This window comes from Lycium barbarum, chromosome 4 (assembly GCF_019175385.1).
Source record: "Lycium barbarum isolate Lr01 chromosome 4, ASM1917538v2, whole genome shotgun sequence".
Taxonomy (NCBI): Eukaryota; Viridiplantae; Streptophyta; class Magnoliopsida; order Solanales; family Solanaceae; genus Lycium; species Lycium barbarum.
Window position 1 is genome coordinate 42,638,911 of NC_083340.1, and position 21,622 is coordinate 42,660,532.

Here is a 21,622-nt window from a genome sequence, read left to right on the forward strand (position 1 = left end):
ATATATGTGCTTATGTATGACTAATATGAAACCCCGAGCTTATAAGGTCGGGTAGAATATGTATATATTTATGTAACGCGCGCACACCTCTGTAGTTGGGTACGGATAACACTGAGCCTTGGTATGGCAAGGTACGGATAACCCTGAGCCTTGGTATGGCCAGGTACGGATAACACTGAGCCTTGGTAGGGCCAGGTAGACATAACACTGAAGCCTTGGTTGGCCAGGTAGGTATATGATATACGTATATGCTATGATTATATATATATATATGATGTATGTATGAAAAGCCCGGAAAATATGTAGGTGATATTATCGAAGCCACTACGTGGCCGAATGCGGATAACGTTAATGTGTATGAGCGGATGTGGTGTTATGATATATATATATATATATATATATATATATATATATATATATATATATATATATATATGTGATACGACGATGTATGAGCTATGATGATACATGTACCGTGGTAGTATATGATATAGGCATGAAAGGTATCCTCCCTTAAAAGTTAAGCAGGTTATGTCTTCATCTTAAGTCTTATGATTATCTATTATGTTTATTTCATTCATGCCTTACATACTAAGTACAATATTCGTACTAACGTCTGTTTTCTTTGGACGCTGTGTTCATGCCCACAGGTAAGCAGGGAGGAGACCCAAATTTGTAGAAGTCGATAAGCAGAGTGTCGAAAGCATCCCATTATTCCGGAGGTGCCATTGATTTATCATTTTATGTACATGTATGTTTCGGGCACGACGGGGTCCTGTCGCATCCATATGTCTAGCATTCTAGTAGAGGCTCGTAGATACGTATGTGTGGGTAATATGGTCTCGCGATTTTGATAAACGTATATATGTATATAGGTATGTGTGTATTACTTTGATAGCCGAAGGGCTTATGCATATAAAGGTAATTATGTTTCCAAATGAAAAATGATTTCTATGATTGAAGTATGAATTTGATGAATGAATGCTTAACGGGTATGATAAGTAGCAGAATGAGCGGTGCTCGGTGGGTAGCCCCGGGTACCCGTCATGGCCCCTAGTCGGGTCGTGGCAACTGACCATCTGTCGGAGAGAGAAAAGTTGCACTGAGATCCAATCGAATGCCCAACTCGGCCTGCAAAGCCTTCTAAAACCGGGATGTAAACTGCGTGGCTCTATCAGATATGATGGAAATAGGGACCCCATGCAAATGAACACTCTCACAGATATAAATCTAGGCCAACTTCTGAGTAATGTAGGTGATTTGAGCCGGCATGAAATTAGCAGACGTAGTCAACCTATCAACAATGACCCAAATCGACAGACTTAGTCAACCTATCAACAATGACCCAAATCGAATCAAACTTACCCAAGGTCTCCGGAAGACTAATCATAAAATCCATGGCTATCCGCTCCCACTTCCACTCAGGAATGGGTATCCTCTGAAGCGTATCTCCGGGTCTCTGGTGCGCGTACTTAACCTGTTGACAATTTAAACACTGAAAAACAGACTCAGCAATATCACGCTTCATCCTAGCCCATCAATAATGCTGCCTCAGATCACGGTACATCTTGGTTGCACCAAGATGAATAGAATATCTAGAACTGTAGGACTCCTATAGAATTGCCGAGTCAAGTCATCGACACGAGGAACGCAAACACTTCCTTTAATCCTGAGGACCCCCTGACTATCAATCATAGCCTCCTTGGCCTCACCACTCAACACCTTATCACGAATCTTGCATCCTCAAACTTCGTTGATTTAATCTGGTCCAGAAGCGTTGATCTCGATACAACACAAGCCAACACACTACCTGAATCGGACATATTAAGCCTCACGAAACTGTTAGACAGAGAGTGAACCTCTATGGCTAACGGACGATCCAAAACGATCAAGCAAGCCAAACTACCCATACTAGCTGATTTCCTGCTCATGGCATCCGCTACCATGTTTGCCTTAACAGGATGATATAAAATGGTAATGTCATAATCCTTAAGCAACTCCACCCATCTCTACTGCTTAAAATTAAGATCCCTCTGAGTAAACACATGTTGAAGACTGTGATGACCGGTGAATGCCTCACAATGGATACCATAAAGATAGTGCCTCCAAATCTTCAAAGAAAATACCACCGCCGCCAACTTCAAATCGTGCATAGGATAGTTCTTTCATGAATATTTAGTTGTTTGGAAGCATAGGCAATAACCTTTTTTCCTGCATCAACATAGCACCCAACCAGAATAAAAAGCGTCACAATACACCATAAAGTCTTTGCCCTCCACGGCAAGGCTAGAATCGGAGTTGTAGTCAATAAAGTCTTCAACTTTTGAAAGCACTCCTCATACTCATCGAACCGCTGAAAAATACTTCTTTCTGAGTCAAACGGGTCAAATGCGAGGCAACAGAAGCAAACCCCTTCGCGAACCGATGGTAGTAGCTAGCCAAACCCACGAAACTGTGAATCTCTGTCACTGAAATGGGCCTAGCCTAATCTCTCACTGCCTCAATCTTCTTAGGATCCACTATAATCCCCTCTTTCGAAACCACATTACCTATGAAAGATATAGTCTCCAGCCAAAACTCACATTTTGAAAACTTAGCATACAACTCCTTGTCTCTCGGCAACCCAAGAACAATCCTCAAGTGTTTCTCTTGATCCTCTCTACTCCGCGAGTAAACCAAAATGTCATCAATGAACACAATTACAAAGGAATCTAAGTATGGCTTAAAGATGCTATTCATCAAATCCATAAAAGCAGTTGGGGCATTGGTAAGCCCAAATGACATAACAAGAAACTCGTAGTGGCCATAGCGAGCCTGAAAAGCTGTCTTAGGAATATCTTCAGCTCAGATCTCTAATTGATGTTACCCCGATCTCAAGTCAATCTTAGAAAACACATAAGCCCCTGAAGCTGGTCAAATAGATCATCAATACGAGGAATGGGGTACTTCTTTAGAATGGTGACTTTTTTCAACTGGCGGTAATCAATGTACATCCGCATAGTCCCATCCTTCTTCTTCACAAACAATACAGGAGTGCCCCAAGGGGAGACGCTCGGTCTGATAAATCCCTTACTCAAAAGATCCTGAAGCTTCTCTTTCAACTCCCTCATATTTGCTGGTGCCATCCGATATGGCAGAATAGAAATAGGGCGAGTCCCTAGCTCTAAGTCAATACAAAAGTCAATATCACGGTGGGTGGCATACCTGGCAAGTCCATGCGAAACACCTAGGAAAAATCACACACCATAGAAACTGACTCAAGAGATGGAACGTCAGCACTAGTATCACGAATATGCGCCAAATAAGCCCAGCACCATCTATTAAATAGCTTTTTGGCACGAAGAAAAGAAATTATCTTCTTTAGGGAGGGACTAGGGGTACTTTTCCACTCAAGTCTAGACATACCTGGCATAACTAAGGTAACTGTCTTGGTATGACAGTCTAGAATCGCAGGTAAGGAGCTAGCCAACTTATACCCAAAATAACATCAAAATCTACCATGTCAAGAATCACTAAATCAACCCATGTACGATACCCTAAAAATGTGATAGTATAAGACCGATATACTCTATCTACAACCACAGAGTGTCCAACTGGAGTAGATACATAAATAGGGGCATCAAGCAAATCACAGACCATATCAAGACCCATAGAGAAGTATGTAGACACATAAGAGAATGTAGAACCCGGATCAAACAACACAGAAACCATCCGGTGACAGACTGAGATGTTACCTGTAATGACTGCATCTGAACCCTCAGACTCTGATCTACAAGGAAAGGCATAGCAATGAACCCATCCTCCACTAGCTTGTGAACCTCCACAATCAACCTGTATTGTCTGAGCTCTGCCCCTACCGGGCTGATGTCCACATCTTCCTGAATAAGATCCGCCTCTGCTAGGCTGGGTGCTACCTCTACCTATTTTTACAATTCCCCTTTATGCAGGTTAAAGGATAAAAGCTACTACGAGGTTGTTGGTGCTTTAATTGGATTTTAGTAATTTAGAGTCGCCACCTAATTTACTAAGGAAAATTAGGAAACGTGGGTAAAAGATTTTTCAAGCAAGAGAGAAATCCTTTTGTACTAAAGTTCGAGGTAAGGGTTCTGGTGATCCCTTAGGGAAGGTTTTGCGTGCTCTAGTATTAAAGATCTATAGAATATGATTGACCTACGAGCTTCAATGTGTGATTAATGTATTATTTGCTTAAGTGTTTAATTTTTCGCAAAAAATTCATTTATTTTATATCATGAACTCAAAAGAAATTTTAGCATAAAAGGGGGTTTTGGGTTGGAAAATCCGCATAAGTGTTCAACTCACTTTATTGCCAGACTAGGACACACCCGGAATTTCTCCCGAGTAAAGTCGCTACTATTCTAGTCCAAATAAAATGAGTTTAGTACTTATGGGTTTTATACATATAATATAAGAAACTATGGAGTATATCTCCGATTTTTATACATATATAAGAATAATGGAAGTGTTTTTTTTTTCAAAAAATTCAAGTCCGATTTTAACTCACTTTGAAGCCCATATAGTCAATTTGTATTCCAACTCCCGAACCAATCTTTCCTCAAAATTGGCCCAAATGAATTTCCTTTACTTTTTTAATCCACAGGTTTTTGGGCTTTTGGCCTATCAAGTCTCAAATTTCACTCAACTTTTCAAAGTCCAAATTTACAATCTTTTTAGTTTCTGGAAAATGTCCAAGATTTTGGTATCTCTTTTATTAAACAATCAACCCAAGTTTAAATTTATCATTTGTAACCACATAATCACCTTTGAAATCAATTTATTTTTTTATTTCCAATTCAAATTCGATTTTAAAGTCCATTAAGCAATTTATAATTTTAATGATGGGCTTGAGGTCCAAAACAGGTATCTATCAGATTTTTGCTAAGGACGAAAGGTCCAAAATTTGCTACTTAGCCTTTTGAAAACCATTTAGCCTTTATTACCGCATTTATCCAGTTTAAACTTAACCAATTTGAATTAAGAATCCAATTCACACGATTTGAGAACGGTTAAGTTTGAAAATGTTGGAGGCGACTTTCCTAAAATACTATGTGTTTTCCTAGGTTCTAGCATACATAAGGGTTTCATTATCACATTGTTACACATATAATATATGTACATGCAAGATATATATGAAGTAAAGGAAGAGAGAAAAAATGTGAATTTTAACTGATGGGCCTACCCTATCCCATCAGTGCCATTTTCACCCATGACTGGGCCTTCAATATATTAGCTTTCCTTTCTATCTTTCTCTCGGACTCAATCAAGAAGTGATGTTGGGCCTCTGGCCCACAAAGGTTTTATGCCAGAAAAAGCCCAAATGGCCCGATATTACATCACATGCGACATATAAAAATGATATGGATTAGAGGTTGTTTACACTAAGTATGAAAATAATTGAGTATATGTGATTCATGTATACAAATAAACAAGACATGACATAAGGACAGTCCTTAAATTAAACCAAGTAATGTAAACAAAAACCAAATTTCAATCCTTAGCAAAGTGTAAACAACGACCCAAAATGCAAGGAAACGAACATGACTAAATGAGGCCCAAAATGTAAAGATATACACAGTCCCAGCACCAAAACAAACTCAGTCTTGGACACTCAAATGAAACTAAGACCAAATGCAAATAAATGCAGATTTTAAACTCAAGCCCACATGACTGTACTTAGAGAAGGGTCGAAATGGCCTAATCTTTAACCAAATGAAAACAATCTTATATTTGTCCAAGCATATACAAAATATTATTCTTTGTATACACTTCCAGTGTATACAAGTCATGTATACTTCGTATACATTCAACTCATGACACTAACATAAACAACACATAGAAGGCAAATGTAAAGTTTTCATGGAATTAACACTAAGTTTTTACACGGAGGTCCATGCAAGAACAAGTTAAGAAATTCCAGAAAAAAGAAGAAATGCAATTAATTATCCCTTTTAGCCATAACCAATTAACCAAAATCTTTTTAACATTACAAAGTTTCTAATTCTTTTCAAAGTAGAGGACTGTGTATGCTAAGTGACTTGTTCCTTACAATAAGCAGTTATGTATCAATACCAAACTATATTCACCTTCATACTTATTTTAGATATAGCAACAGACCACTTAAGTGTGAAGATACTGATTTAGATCAAATTCAAGAGGGTGTACTAGACTGATCCCTTTAAAGGTTTATTAATGGTTAGTTGAATATTTATATTATCAAGTGTAGGATTTACCCATTATGCCCATTTTAGATAGCAAGCCAACGATTAAACAGTATCAAATAAGACTCAAAATCATATAAAATACTTAGACATGTACAAAAACAGAACCAACTTTCCTTTTTTAAAATCTGGGTAAATAAATATAAGTGCAAACAGTCCATGAAGGTAAATAATAACTCCTAAATGAGATTGAGAACCTGGACCTTTTTTTTTCTTTAAACAAAAGGGGTAAACATAGGCATAAGATTCAGACAAAGAAACCAACTATCTTAGTTAAACCAAATGCTCATTTTAACAGTGCCCAAATAAAGGGTGACGAGTGAAATGGGTCTTGGATTAAAGTCTAATTCTCTATTACTTTGAAATCCCTTTTAACAGAAAAAACAAAACTCACCATAACAAGAAACGGTACATGATCACTAGCCTTCAATGTTGGTTTAAAATATAGACCATCACATTACAAAAACCCTTCTCTAAAATAGTGAAAACTCACATTACAGATTAGTGGACTCCAACAAAACACAGACCAAGACTCAACAATGCAAGACCTTCTTAGTTTTCATTTAAGACAAGTGATTAAAGACAATCCAAGCTAAGTTCAAGCCTATATGACCCTAGATAGAGATTAGACAAATGCCCCCATTTTATATTGATTAACACATGACATATAGAGTGTAACAGTTTTAGCCTTTAACAAATTTAACATGGTGTTGCTCATTTAAGAAAGTTATGACTTAGATAACAACGGGGTCTAGGCAGCTCGATCATGTTTCAAAGCATACACATGTATAGCACAGTTTCTTAACCTTAAAGACAAACCACACAATCTCAAAGTAGAATCATTCCTTATTACATGGAAATCATATTAATCAACCTGTTAACAAGGAATTTCAAGCAACTATTGTATACTACCATAGCCATTAGTACATATTTTGATCTTACTTGTAATGAACAGGATTCTAAACAGCCTAAATTACAAAATTAAACCAAAGCAGAGAAAGCTAAACTAAGCATAGTTTCATACTAAGCTACTATGTTAAATTAATTAAACAAGCTAAACCACCTTGAGTATAATTTTATACTAACTACAATACTAAGCAAAATAGACTAAATAAGTAAACAAAGTTTCATACCAACTACAATACTAAACAAATTAGACTAAATAACTAAACACATAACAAATAGCCCATGATTAAATAGAAACCAAGACCAAAAATAAAATAAAATAAAGGGATGGAATATTACCTTTTTCGAGTGCAGCCTTAGTCGAGTGTTGGAATTGGAGATCCTTGTGCTCCTTCACATCACACTCAGCCACCAAACCACACAAAGAAAACAAATATTAAAATTTTACTTAAACTCGAAAATTGAAGTTTCAGAGCAATGTTTTGCCAAAACTTAAAAGGAATCGAGTTCTTTTAGTGAATATATGTGTATATCCATTTCAAGTCTTGCCAAATAGTGAGAAATAGGGTCTTTATATAGAACCCCAGATCTGAAAAAACCCTAATCTCAACTCGATGTGGGACTTTGCAAATATGAGAATTGCTTACTTTGAAAACCACATTCAAAGGCTGAGATTTAATGAACAAACAAACAGAAGGAAAAATTTGACCAAAAAATTGATCAATCCTTTCGGCTCCTCATGAGCCAATACAACTTGAGGATTTAAATGAAGGTAAGACAAAATCCATTAAGGATTTGTACCTTCTTGAACGTTACAATGTAGAAAAAGCAAAGGGAAAAGAGGGATAATACCTCGTTTGGGTTGAAATGAGGTAGATTTAGTTGAGAAATGGCAGAGCAATAAATGCTCTTGCCATTCTCAGCCATACCAAGTCAACATGGGGCCTCAAGGGCCCGTAAATCTTGTCGTTTCCGACATATGATTCAAGAAAGATAAAAGGAACGAAGGGCGGCGCCTCTAGGGTTTGCTCTCAAACCCTGGTCTTTCAACTGAAAGACTTTAGGGTTTGTTTGGTCTGTGTATGTGTGTATATATGGAAGTGGCCCGAGTCTTGGTCATTTGAGCCTGGACTCGACCAAATTTAAAGGGATCGTGGAATTGTAACGACCCTCCTGGTTTGTTATGGAAAATCTAGGATCACTCTACCAAATAGAGTCCTTCCAAGGGTAGAGCGAGCTGATAGAAACTCGAATGTAGAAGTCTAAGAACTGAAAACTTGGCTTGTTTGTGATCACTGTTTGGTTGTGTTGAGTTCATTTGGGGGTGAAGTAGGAAATTAGACCTCCATTGGGGATTCTGAGGCCACGGGTGAGTCCGTATGGTGTTTTACATTAATGTGCATGTTTGGTTTGTGTTTGTGAGGCCTCGGATGAAGTATAGTGTGGTAGAGTGGAAAACTGTGAAAATTAGCGAGTTCACTGGTCTAGTGGCACCGCTGGCCGCTGTAGCGGTATATCTCTCACCGCCACTGACAAATGGGAATTGGGGGTGTCTGCTATGGCGGACACTGGACCACTGTAGCAGTTGTGCTATAGCGGGACCGTGCTCGCCTCCGCGGAGGTAAGCTTTTAGTCAAGGGATAGCTGTAGCGAGACCGCTACAATGACAGAATCACCGCCTCAGCGATCGACGGGGGCAGAATCCCTATTTTTAAACACCTAGTTCTGAATTCTTTATTCATAAAACTTCAAAACAGTTGACAAGGAGCATCTAGGGTAAAATTCTAAGGCTAGGGTAAGAATATTCTTGAGAGGTAAGTCTCAACCATTCCTTCCTTCATTATGCTTTCATCACTAAGATTATCATCATTCTAATAGGTCTACAATGGTGAATTGAGACTAGAAACCCTAGAACCTAATAGACCTTTAATCGTGGTGGGTTATGAACATTATTATGTGATTATCATCTAAAGGCTTGGGTTATCACTTTCTAATCAAGAATTGAACTATTAGAGACATGAACTAAGTGAATTGAGACTTAGGATTTCATAAAGATGGTAGCTTGACCATAGAAATTGCTTGGAAGAGATAACTTGAATGAATAACCTTATGAATTGATAGTTTATGGTTGCTAAGGCCAATGTTAGGACGATTTACACCTAGTAAGCATTCACCCATTAGAAAGGGGTAAAGTGGAAGGGTGTTCATTGAATTGATATTGTTGACTAAAGTGATTGTGACTTATTTAGCATCTTAATTGCTAGACTTTGAGAGTTCTGAGGCATTATGGAAGGGAAAGGCTATAGCGGAGTGATTTATAGTGTTCCAGCTCTGCAGTTGAGGTAGGTTGCGGTCTACTTGAGTTAGACTTTGATTAGTTTATTGTATGTGTTATGAGATTGATAGGAGAACACATGTCTAGTCTTCGGGCATAATGTGTCGTAGGAATTCCTATATGCTATTGATTGAGTGATAATGTGGGCTTAATGCCATTATTCGATGTGTTATGATCTATATTTTGATGACAATTGTGGTGAGAACTTAATATGATCATCTTGATGAAAATGAGATACTACTTGATAATCGATCATTGAAAGTGATGTGACCATTTGACAGGGGTAAGGATGTGACCTAGATTATGGGCACATTTGACGGGGGTGAAGATATGACCCAGATTATGGGCACATTTGACTGGGGGTGAGGATGTGACCCAGATTATGGCCTCGTGGTCCGAGGTTCGTTCCAAAACGAGTGGTACATAGACACCATGGGTCCCCTGCAGGTCATGGCTATTGGGCTAAGACACCAATTAGCACGTATGTACATAAGTGATCAGTGGCTAAGTAAGTGAGAATGTTGTTGGGAGGTTTATTCCATTTCTTGTTTCCGTTGACTTGATTATTAATATCTTTAGTTGACTTGATGTGGGCTATCTGATTATATGTTGTTGACTGGTTTGTCTATTTTATTGATTTAATGATGCATGCATGATACTAATCTTAGTCGGCCTATGATATCTACCGATACATAGTGTTTGTACTGATACTACCTTGTTGGATTCTTTTGAGTGCAGATTGTGATCCAGAGACTGCTACTCGACCTCACATTTTGCTTGAGGCCATTTGCGGACAGATTGAGGGTGAGCTTTTATCCATGCCAGGCCGCCCGAAGATCTTCCTTGTCTAATGTCTATTTCCATTCCAGACATTGATGTTTATTTATTTCAAATAGTATGAATTCCTTAAACATGTTTTTGGATTAGAGTCCTTGTATGGTGACTTTCGGATTTTGGGGTTGTCATAGTTAGGACTTCCGCATTTACATTATTATTTTATGACATGACTACTTTTGATTTAATGTTGCATTTAATTTATTGTGAACTGAATGAATTGGCTAAGTAATAATGAACTTGAAATGAGTAGATGGTTAAGCGTATTGGTTCACCCACTAGGAGTTAGTGTGGGTGCCAATCATGGCGGGTTGGCTCGTGACAGGAATGGGACATTATATATATATGCGTGGTATACATGTGCCAGTGTATATATGTGTGTATGCACGAGAATTTTGACACCTAATTTTAATAACTGGCCACAATTAAGAAAAGACCAGTTAATTTAACCTCCTTATTTCATGGTCAACTCAAGATTAATTAACCAAATAATCATGGTTAATTAAGCAGAGGGACTTAAATTGCGAACGTAGCCTCAAATTGACCTTGACCTATGCAATAGGCTATTTCAATTGTGGCCATATTCGGCTTAATTAATCAAATAAACTAATTGCATTTATGACCTAATTGAATTTCAACCATGAATCTAGTTGTTTCAATCCTGGAAAATTAAACTTAATTAAACAATTAAGGGCTAGTTTTTTTTTGTTTTTTGTTTTTGCAATAATGGTCTTAATTGGCTTAAAAACATAGAATTGGTTTTCAATCAAGGCAAGCATTTAAAATATTTCAATTATAACCACTACTAGCCTCATAACCAACAATTTGTGGAATTAAACATAATTAAATACCCAATTAATTATGATAAATGCCAAATTAAGAATTGAGGAGTAAAATAATTAATTCATTTGATTAACCAGATTTTTTGGATTAAACAGGGTAAAATATTTGCCAATTGATTTATGATAATTCAAACAATTAAAATAAATAATTATTTTAATTCATTTCCTTGATTAAATTTAGCAAATATATCATAATTGTTGAAAATTAATTTTCAAATGATTTATAACATTATAGAATTTATTTTACCAAAGAAGAATGGTAAAATATTATCTAAATAATTTTGTTAAATCATTTTGACTTCTAAAATACATATTCCACCCCATTTAACATTCAAGGACTCTGGGTAATAAAAATAAATTATGAGAGGTCAAATATTAGGTGTCAACACCCGTTGTGTGACCGCCACACCCAGTCTGAGCACGGTTCCCACCATAAGTTCCTCCTCCTCTAGCTGATGAAACTAGAGTCTTGGGAGGCTGATACTGAGCACCCTGGCCATCGTGTCTAAGTCTGGGACAATTTCTATTGAAATGCCCCTACCGCACTTAAAACATCCACGGTCTAGTATAGGCCGCTGAACATAAATGGATGAAGCCGAATAACCACCATGGTCTGAAAATCAGGGTTGTGAATCCCCTTGCTGACTGGAAGAGTAATGACCGGCCCCTAATAGTCCTCTAGCAGAAACCTGCATAACTGACTGAATAGGACGTCTTGAATAAACCTGGGAACTCTGTCCTCGGGAGAATGAACCACTGAAACCACCACCCTTACGGGCCATTTTCTCTGCATACTTATTAGAGAAAAGACGTCATTTAACCCTTGAACTTTACACGAAAACTCACTTTAGCAACTAAACTTAAGTTGTATTTATATACCCCCCTTAACAACTTTCATTTCAATTATTTTCCACCCTAAAAAAATAATACCACTCTCACAAGGTGAGGTGTATTACACTCGCGCCACGTCATTACCATATCGTTGCCACGTCATTTCCACATCGTTGCCACGTCATTTCCATGTAAAAAATTACCAACACTTCATTTTTTGTTTTTCTTTTATTATTTTTTCTCTTTCTCTTTCTTCTTCTTCACCATTTTCTCTTTCTTCTTCTTTCTCCTCATCCTCACCCTACTTTAGCAACCACTACGCCGCTGCCGACGCCACCGCTGCCGCCAAAAAAAAAATTATTATTATCAGTCCAAATTGGACAAATTTCCCTTAAAAAAAAATCATCACCATCATCTTTAACCCACACCCACCACCACCACCATCATCTCCCCACCGAATTTCATCCAATTCCTTCTCAAATTAGTCCCACTTACACTCAAATTCGTCCAAATTGATTGTTTTGGTTGTTATTGTTGGCCATTATTAGTTTGGACGAATTGCCCTTAAAAGAAAAAACAATCACCACCACCATCATCTCCCCCAACAAATTTCATCCAACTCCTTCTCAAATTAGTCCCACTTACACTCAAATTCGTTCAAATTGGTTGTTTTGGTTGTTATTGTTGGCCATTATGATTATTATTAGCAACCCTATTTCTTCCATAATCATTATTCCATAACTTTATTTTTGAAAGAAAACAAAAATCAAAATCAAGAAATCAAAAGATGGTGAAAATGAAAAGAAAAGAATGATGAGAATATAGAGAGAAAGAGGGATTTGTGAAGAAGAAGAAGAAGGAGGAAGGTGGTGGGGGCGGGGCTGTGGGGTGGAGAAGAAGGTGGTGGGGAGGGGCTGTGGGGGTGGAAACGGCGGAGAGAGGGCGGGGCTGTGGGGCGTGGAAACGGGGGAGGAGGGCGGGGGTTGTGAAGAAGGGGAAGAAGGAGAGGATGAAGAAAGGAGGTTGAAATAATGGGGAAGAAGGAGAGGAGGGGTGGGTTAGAAGAAGGTAGAAAGGCTGAAAATGTTAGGATTATGGGACCCATTTTATTTTTTAATTGTATATTATTTTTATTTTATTTTTTAATTGTATAATAATATATATATATATATATCAGTGGGTCCACTTTTTGTGTTGTTTACTCTCTATTTTTTTTTTTGCCACGTCAGCATTTGGGGTGGAAAATAATTGAAATGAAAGTTGTTAAGGGGGGGGGGGGGGGGTATATAAATACAACTTAAGTTTAGTTGCTAAAGTGAGTTTTCGTGCCAAGTTCAAGGGTTAAATGATGTCTTTTCTCTACTTATTATAACTATCCTGCCTAACAGCTTTGACGGTCCTAACATGATCCACCACCTCCTGGAAGGAAGAGCCTGAAGCCATAAGCTGAAGAGCTGACAACTGAAGAGAAGTGTTCAACCTTTTCACATATCTTCTAACTCTCTCCTTCTTAATAGGTAATGGCTGAAGAGCATAAGGAGACAAAGAATCGAACCGAGCCTCATAAGCAGCAACTGACGTATTACCCTGCTCAATGTTATTAAACTCATTACGTCTCATATCCCTTATAGTATGCGTGACGTACTTCTCCAAGAATACTGAATAGAACTGAGCCCAAGTCAACGGAGGCAACCCAGCTGGTCTACACTCCATATAGGCCTTCCACCACAACTTGGTGTCACCTAAGAGGTGGAAGGTCACGAACTCAACACCATGCTTGTCAACCACCCCTAACTTATAGAGCCTCTGATGACAATCAATAAAAAACTCGTAAGCATCCTCAGTCTCAGTGTCATAGAAAACTGGAGGCTTCACCTTAGTAAACCTCCAAAACAAATCATACTCCTTACCAATCATCACCGGCCCTGCCACTGGTCTAGAAAATACTTCAGGTCCTGGAGCCTCATCTAAATGTGGGGCCACAACTGCAGCATGTTGCGCCCCTGGAGCACGGACTCTGTCTGGAGCCTGATCACCTAATCTCACACCCTGGCCAGCTGGAACGGCTGGTAACACACCTGTCTCAGTCAAACCGTTCAGTAGGTTTAACACTCGTCCCGTAACATCTGTCAACACTGGAGCAGCCACAGCGTCTAGCGGAGCTAGTGCTGCTGCAAACTCTGCTTCCTCATCTGGATCTACTTGAGGCGCGGGGGACCCAGCATGAGCCTGACCAGCCGCAGGAGGCTTGCTTCTGGCTGGTGCTGCTCTCCGGCCTCTATCTCAACTACCGCCTTTAACCTGACCTCTACCTCGAGCTACGGCCCCACGGTCGGCTCGGGCACCTCATCCACGGCTGCCCTCACACCAGCCCTCACCATCTGTGAGAGAATAGAAAGAAAAGTCAGATACTAGTTTGATTCATGCAGATACCAATTGGAATCAAGTAGCATGAAAGAAAGAACCAACTTGAATTTTCCTAGTGTCGCATAGCCTCTCGAAGATAAGTACAGACGTCTCCGTAGCTATCCGTAAGATTCTAGTAGACATGTTCTTGTACACGAGATCGACAAACCTAGAGCTCTGATACTAACTTTTTCATGACCCAACCCGTCGTGATGGCACCCACACTAACCCTCCTAGTGGGCGAACCATTCCTCTAACCAAATTCTCATTCATTAAACCGATTATAAATCAATAACAAGAATATATTCATAAAACTGTCTAGTCATGCCATAATAAAATAAAAGTGCGGAATCCTAACTATTACAACCCCAAAGATCCGCTTGTCATCATACAAGGACTCTAAAACATAAAGCTGTCTAAAGAATAAATATCTGTCTATAAATATCATAAATGTCTGGAAAGGAAATAGACATCAATAAAAAAAGATCTTCAGGCGGCATGTCATAGATAGGAGCTCACCCACGGAACTGATCTAAAAATGGCATCAGGCTAAATGTGAGGTTTGGACGAAGTCTCTGGCACACAATCTGCACTAAAAAAACGGTGCAACAAGGTAGTGTCAGTACAAACACTATGTACTGGTAGAAATCATAGGCCGACTAAGATTAGTATTGTTACGGTTCGCATTTTGCGGGCGAGGTTAGCGCTCGAAAAGCTACTAGGAGGTTGTTGGTGCTCTTTCGGATTTTGTTTTGGAAAAGAATCGCCACCTAATTGATGGGTGAACTAGGAAAACCAAGTTCAAAGGATTATTCAAATGCAAGACTTTGTGACGAAAGTTCTAGGTAAGGATTCTGGTGATTCCCTAGGAAAGGTTTTAAGCACCCTAGTATTAAGGATCCGTATTATATGGTTGACTTTCGAGCTTCAATGTGTGATTTTGTACGAACTGTTTATGTTTTGTTTAGTTTCCCATATAAAATACAGTCATGGCATATCTTCTTTTTTTTGGAAGAGTTAAAGAAATTTCCTTTATGTGAGCGTACTTTAAGTTCGGATTTAAGATATCCAGATAAGAGTAGTTTTTTGTCCTTTCACTTATAAGGATAATGTACATCGGGTATATCCCGTATATATATATATATATATATATATATATGTGTATAGTCTTTTATTCATAGATTGTCCACATCGAAACCTGTCGGTCCAACCATACACTGTTCCAAAACATCTTTCCAGAATTCCAAGTCACAAATATGATTCCATTCATTTTTTGGATAAGTCTGATTTTAGTTGTAAAAATGGTTTAGTCTTTAAAAACCTTTATTATGTTATCCAAAAATTGTCTTTTATCCGCATTGGTCCTGGCCCAAAAATCTGGTTCGTTTCTTCTCTTTATTTATATTATCTTTCTCATCATAATGTATTTCCATTCCACAATCAATAAGGAATGTGAACAATCAATAAATTGATATCAAGGAACACAAGTCACCACGTCACAAGTCATATCAGGACTCAGGAAATCAACCTCCTAACAATGTGAATGTTGCATGAGGATATATAAAATTAGAATACACGTCATCACACAATAGCCACGCCAAGACTCAAACTCGACCCGTCAATAACACACGTAAGGAATCACTCTGAATCGACAAGAAAGTAAATACTGACGATTCCCGTATGATCAGTACATAGAATAACAACAACATGAATACTCATTGAGGATACCTACAATTTAGCAACAGGTCGTTCCACCCATGGTGCAACTAGACTCTATTCTAGCCAACTCGATAATTGCATATTGCCCACCCTTTACCTAGATCAATAACAAACCATATTCACTACTTTACTTCCCTTTTTGGCATATCAACTACGCATCTTGGTTCACTCATTCAATTAATGGCACGATTCCCACAAAAATCAGCATATATCTTAACCTAAGCAATATTCAACCGAACTCCATGTTTGAAGACCTAATCATGCTTTTTCTCGTTAATTCTATAGCATGTATATGACTTAATAATCAAAGTCTAACTCAAGCAAACCATAACCTACCTCGTTGCCGAACAACTTTCACGAACGTTCATGGAATATCCACCATCTCGTCTTTGAGCCGAAAATCGTGATAGAGGAATCTTTAGGGAAGATAGCACGAAGGATGTTTGAAGGGCTACTTTTACCTAGTCATCAAGTATTTTACTATGGAAATACCCTAATGAAGGCTTAGTAGACGAGTTTTATGGACAAAGGGGGTTAAATCCCGAAATAAAGTCATTACACACAAGTACTGGTCCGCATATACCGCTGCAAGTGGACTACTAGTCCGCTACAGCAGGATCGCTATGGCGGTCATCTATCCACTGTAGCGAAGACGTCTTGCCCGGGCCCACAACTTTTAACTCTCATCTAATTCAATTACGAGTAAATATTACACTTAAAAACTCCCTCGTGGACCAATCTTACGATGATACACTTGGTTTTTGTACGCGGGTTGCGGAAGGTCCAATAACGACCTGGTGGGTCGTTACATGAAATGAAACCTTTTATTTCTAGTCTTAACCTTAACTCCTACCTCTTGACTAATCTATGTTTTCTTTGTGTATGCAGAACATTAAGGATCAAAACCAAACAGACACAGGCTAAGCATATCACATTTTAGGCCAAATCCTCAGGATTAACAAATAAATGCAAGGCTAATCAGCTAACAACATGTGACACCCCAACTTAGGACGGAAGTCCCACATCAGCATAACACAGGAGAAGTTCTGGGTATATAAGTAAGCATGCTTTACCTCCTAGTGGCACGTTTTAAAGCCATGCGAACCTATGCCTGAAGCAGACAATATCACTAGTGGGTTGGGCTGTTACACATGGTATCATAGCCACTCATGTGTCAGCCTTGTCGATGGTGGGCTAGAGTTCAACTGAGTTTAGGCAAATCCTAGGTAGGCGGGGCAAACCTCAGTACTGAGTCTAGGAAAATCCCATGATGTGGGGCAAACCTCAGCGAGGACGCTGAGTCCATAAGAGGGGGTGTATGTGACACCCCAGCTTAGGAGGAAAGTCTCACATCGGCATTATATAGGAGAGGTGCTGGGTATATAAGTAAGCATGCCTTACCTCCTAGTGACGTGTTTTAAAGCCGTGCGGACCTAGGCCCAAAGCGGACAATATCACTAGTGGGCTGGGCTGTTATAGAGTTGGAATGATCAAGTATCGGCTACCTGGTTACTATTATCAACACCTGCACACATACAAACATCAACAAGCGTGAGTCTAAAAAACCCAACAAGATCATCGACACACTCTCAGCTTACCCCTGGGGCAAGTCTTAGAAATTCTTGATAATGCATAAAAGCAATTAAATAGTACAAGTATATTAAATGTATATATGAACACTGAAGATGAAGCTGAAATCATGAAGTATAAACAAGCAATACAGGAGATACACTATGTCTGAATCTGTGCTCACGGGACACGGTACTTATATGTCCATTTGTTACCCCGTCTTCCGGAGTAGGGATTACTTACCCACATCTTACCCAGGTCACTTATATGAAATACATTGAATCTGAATCTATTCTCATGGGACACGATACGTATTTGTCCATGTCTTACCCCGTCTTTCGGTGTGGGGATTATTTACCCACATCTTACCCGGGTCACTTATAAATCTGGCATGTACCTCCGACTGAACCCAATGGGGCTTGCCAGAGTATGCTCCTTTGAAGATATGATACATTGGAATAAACATCCAATCAATACCAAGTCAAGACTATATATGTATAGCAAATATCTATTTAAGCGAATTTACGCTAAATGACTCATAAGGTCGTTACTTTAGACTCTTGGAAATTATCCAATTTATATCATGCTTGCCCACCCACACGAACTAAATGGTTTAAATGCGTACATAAAATACAATTCATATGCTTTTTTATGAAAAGCAAGTAAACTAAGAGTTTAAGTCTCACTTGCCTTATAACCGGAACGCAACCTCTCTTGAAATGCCAAATTCTCTTCAAACGATTTCCAATAGCCTCAATCTATTCAATCATATAAATAACAGGTCCAAGTTAATGGGTCAAATATCATATTCCTAATTTGTAAGCTAAAGGTTCAATCTCAATATTTTATACCGAAATTTCATAATTTCCTTAGAACGATCAAACTGTATCTTAATACTTCTGATAAACAAATATAAAAATATGATCTATTCTCCAAATAGTCATAACTGTAATATATTAAGAAGGAAAGAATTGAGATAAAAATTTGGCACTGACACAGTGCACGAGAATTGCACAAATTCAACACTTTGAAAACCCACTTTCAATCTAATGCTATTTGGTCCCTCCAATGATTGCATAATAATTGCTTCCTATATTAAAATAATAAATAATGCTATTTATCCCTAATCCAATTCAAGAACATAGCTATACACCGATATTATGAAATTGAATACTATACCTGAATATAGTGATTGAATTAGAAGGATCTTTTTGCCCTTTACGGACTGCTCCTTGCATCTGCTAAACCGAACCAGAGACCCTCTAGTCCGTTTTATTTTTTGTTTGCTTGTTCTTTGTCTGTACCGAAACCAAGAAAGAGCCCAAAGTTATACTCCCTTAGTCACTTCCAACGTGGCAGAAGAAAAAGGGAGTGGGCTTGCCCCACTTCTTTTCCCACTCAAACCCTATTTTGCTATTTAGCCCCTAATTTAATTCTCCAACTTACACCTTATTACACATATATGTCTATATATACCTATAAATTTCCTAGAAAATATATATCTTTGTGTATATATATATGTAGGTGTGTATATATATCTAATGTAAATATATACTATACTTATTCGATTCTATCAGAAACCGGCTAAAATTTAATAGATTAAAAAAAGGAAGTAATTCAAAACACTTGAAAAAATATCGAGTTGTTACATTCTCCCTCCCTTCAAATCACGTTCATCGTCGAACGTAAGAAAGACTTTGCACATGGCCAAAGAAGGACGCATTGGCAAACCTTAATCGTCTTAACAAGTCTTTTAGACCTACCGAAATTTTGACAGAGTTTCCCCTGTAATTAGGACTATGCCATTTATATACCTATCGCAAAAAACACTAGCCATAACACCCAACAATCATAATTGATAAACCCAACAATCATAATTTATAAACCAACACATATTAGGGAGTTCCGAGCGACTCCATACCATCAATCTCATGCAAAATGGGGTACCGGGCGATCCCGTACCATGATGCAAAATTTACAAATAAAGAATATAACACCAATGTAACTCAAATGAGTCAACAGGTAAATGCGAGTATGTAAACGCATTATCTATTAGTTAAAATCTTCGTGAAAACACATAAACAGTATACCTATAACCAATGCACAGATGCATTGAAGCTTCTTTGTGTTTGACATGAATTCAAGAAAACATCTACGAGTATCTGTCCCGAATGTCCTGATCCACCTCCCAAGTATCCTCCTCACTCAGATGGTTCCTCCATAACAGTTTTACAAAAGGAATACTCTTGGATCTCAACTGGCGAACCTGCCTGTCCAAAATAGCTATCGGGGCCTCCTCATAGGTCAATTTCTGATCGAGCTGAACCGTCTCGTGGTCAATAACCTGAAAAATGTAGCTCGGGTCTTGGGAGTAATTTCGGAGCATGCAAATATTAAAAACCCGAATGAACTCCTAAGTTGGTGGTAAAGCCATTCTGTAAGCTATCCCTCCGATTTGTTTCTCAAAGGTAACTAGTGCGATTTTATAACCTTTTCGACACTGCATCCATGCAACTACTGTGCTGCACAAGAAATGTGATCCAACATAAAGTACACTGATTCATTGATTCTATCAAAAGTCACTCAACTGACTCAATTTCTTCTAAGTTACCGGGTAATCAAACCATAAAGTCAAAACTGAAGGTCCATAGAGCTTGAACCAAAAGAAATCATTCTGCTATCTTGCTTAACATCCTCAACTTCTATAGACCAAATAGGACCTTATGAAATACCTCTCCTAGGCTCTTAAGATATTACGTCAAATTCCCAATTAGCCTTGGTACACAATTTTCGGAGCCAACAGATCATCTATGATAGAAGACGCATCACCCTGCACTTCATATGAATTAATTGTCTCGTTGAAGTCCCGACTATTACAGGCTGCAAGTAAACCTCCGTTATTGCTGAAAAACTGCTAATTCTGAATCTGTTACTCTTATCATCAATCATAAGATGCTTACGGGACATGGGATATCTGATTCACATGTCTTACCCTATTTTCAGCGTGTTATCTCATGGCTACCCACCTATCGTGGTCCATACTCTGTTCGACTTACCTAACAACACTGCCAAATATAATCTACTATTGATAAATAACTACTTATGGTACATGGGATATCTGATCCACTGTCTTACCCCATCTTTGGTGGATTGACCTTTGCCTGACCCGCCTTGTGCGGTGCATCGGTAACATGATTTACCTGGATAATAACAAAATGCTTCCAATGAACGTACTAAGTCATCGACTGCTGAACATAAATCTTATATATCATACTTTTGTGGAAAATATCGTAAGGATAGTGTAAGAACATCGTGTATCAACCCTAATCTTTGTTGTTATATCTGAGATGACCCTTTTATCTTAAGGACATGTTGTAAACTCTTGGGATCAATATAGAACCCGCATGAATTCTTAGTACAAATAGGAATGTCATAACTCTATAAACCAAATTGTCTTGGTTAATTCCCAAATTTGGGTGCTATAGTTCTCCCCATGCCTCTTTATCTTTTAGAAGTTTATGCTACTCCTTTACCTTTATGTACTCGAAGGAAAGCCATATACTGAGACTGTTTTGATTAGTGTATTAAACATCTAAATTCCAACTCACACTATCTCCTCATTGAAACTGAACCGTCTTCTGAGTCAATCAAGTCAAAAGACTATGATAGTCAACTCTTCTACATGACAACCGTCATATATTCTTGCTAAATACATAAAATGATATACTTCTACTATTTCACTTTTTTCATTCTCTTGAGAGTCCTTCTAGATGTCATATTTAGCTTAAATCATACCAACTTGATATGGTATTTTGGTAGGGTTTTGTTCTCTCAGTACCCGACACATATAGTACTCTTAGTATTTATAGAAACCGTTATCATATGCTCCATGCCATAGCAGTAACACAAATAGTAATTTGAACCCTTGGTTTCTTAATCCCAAA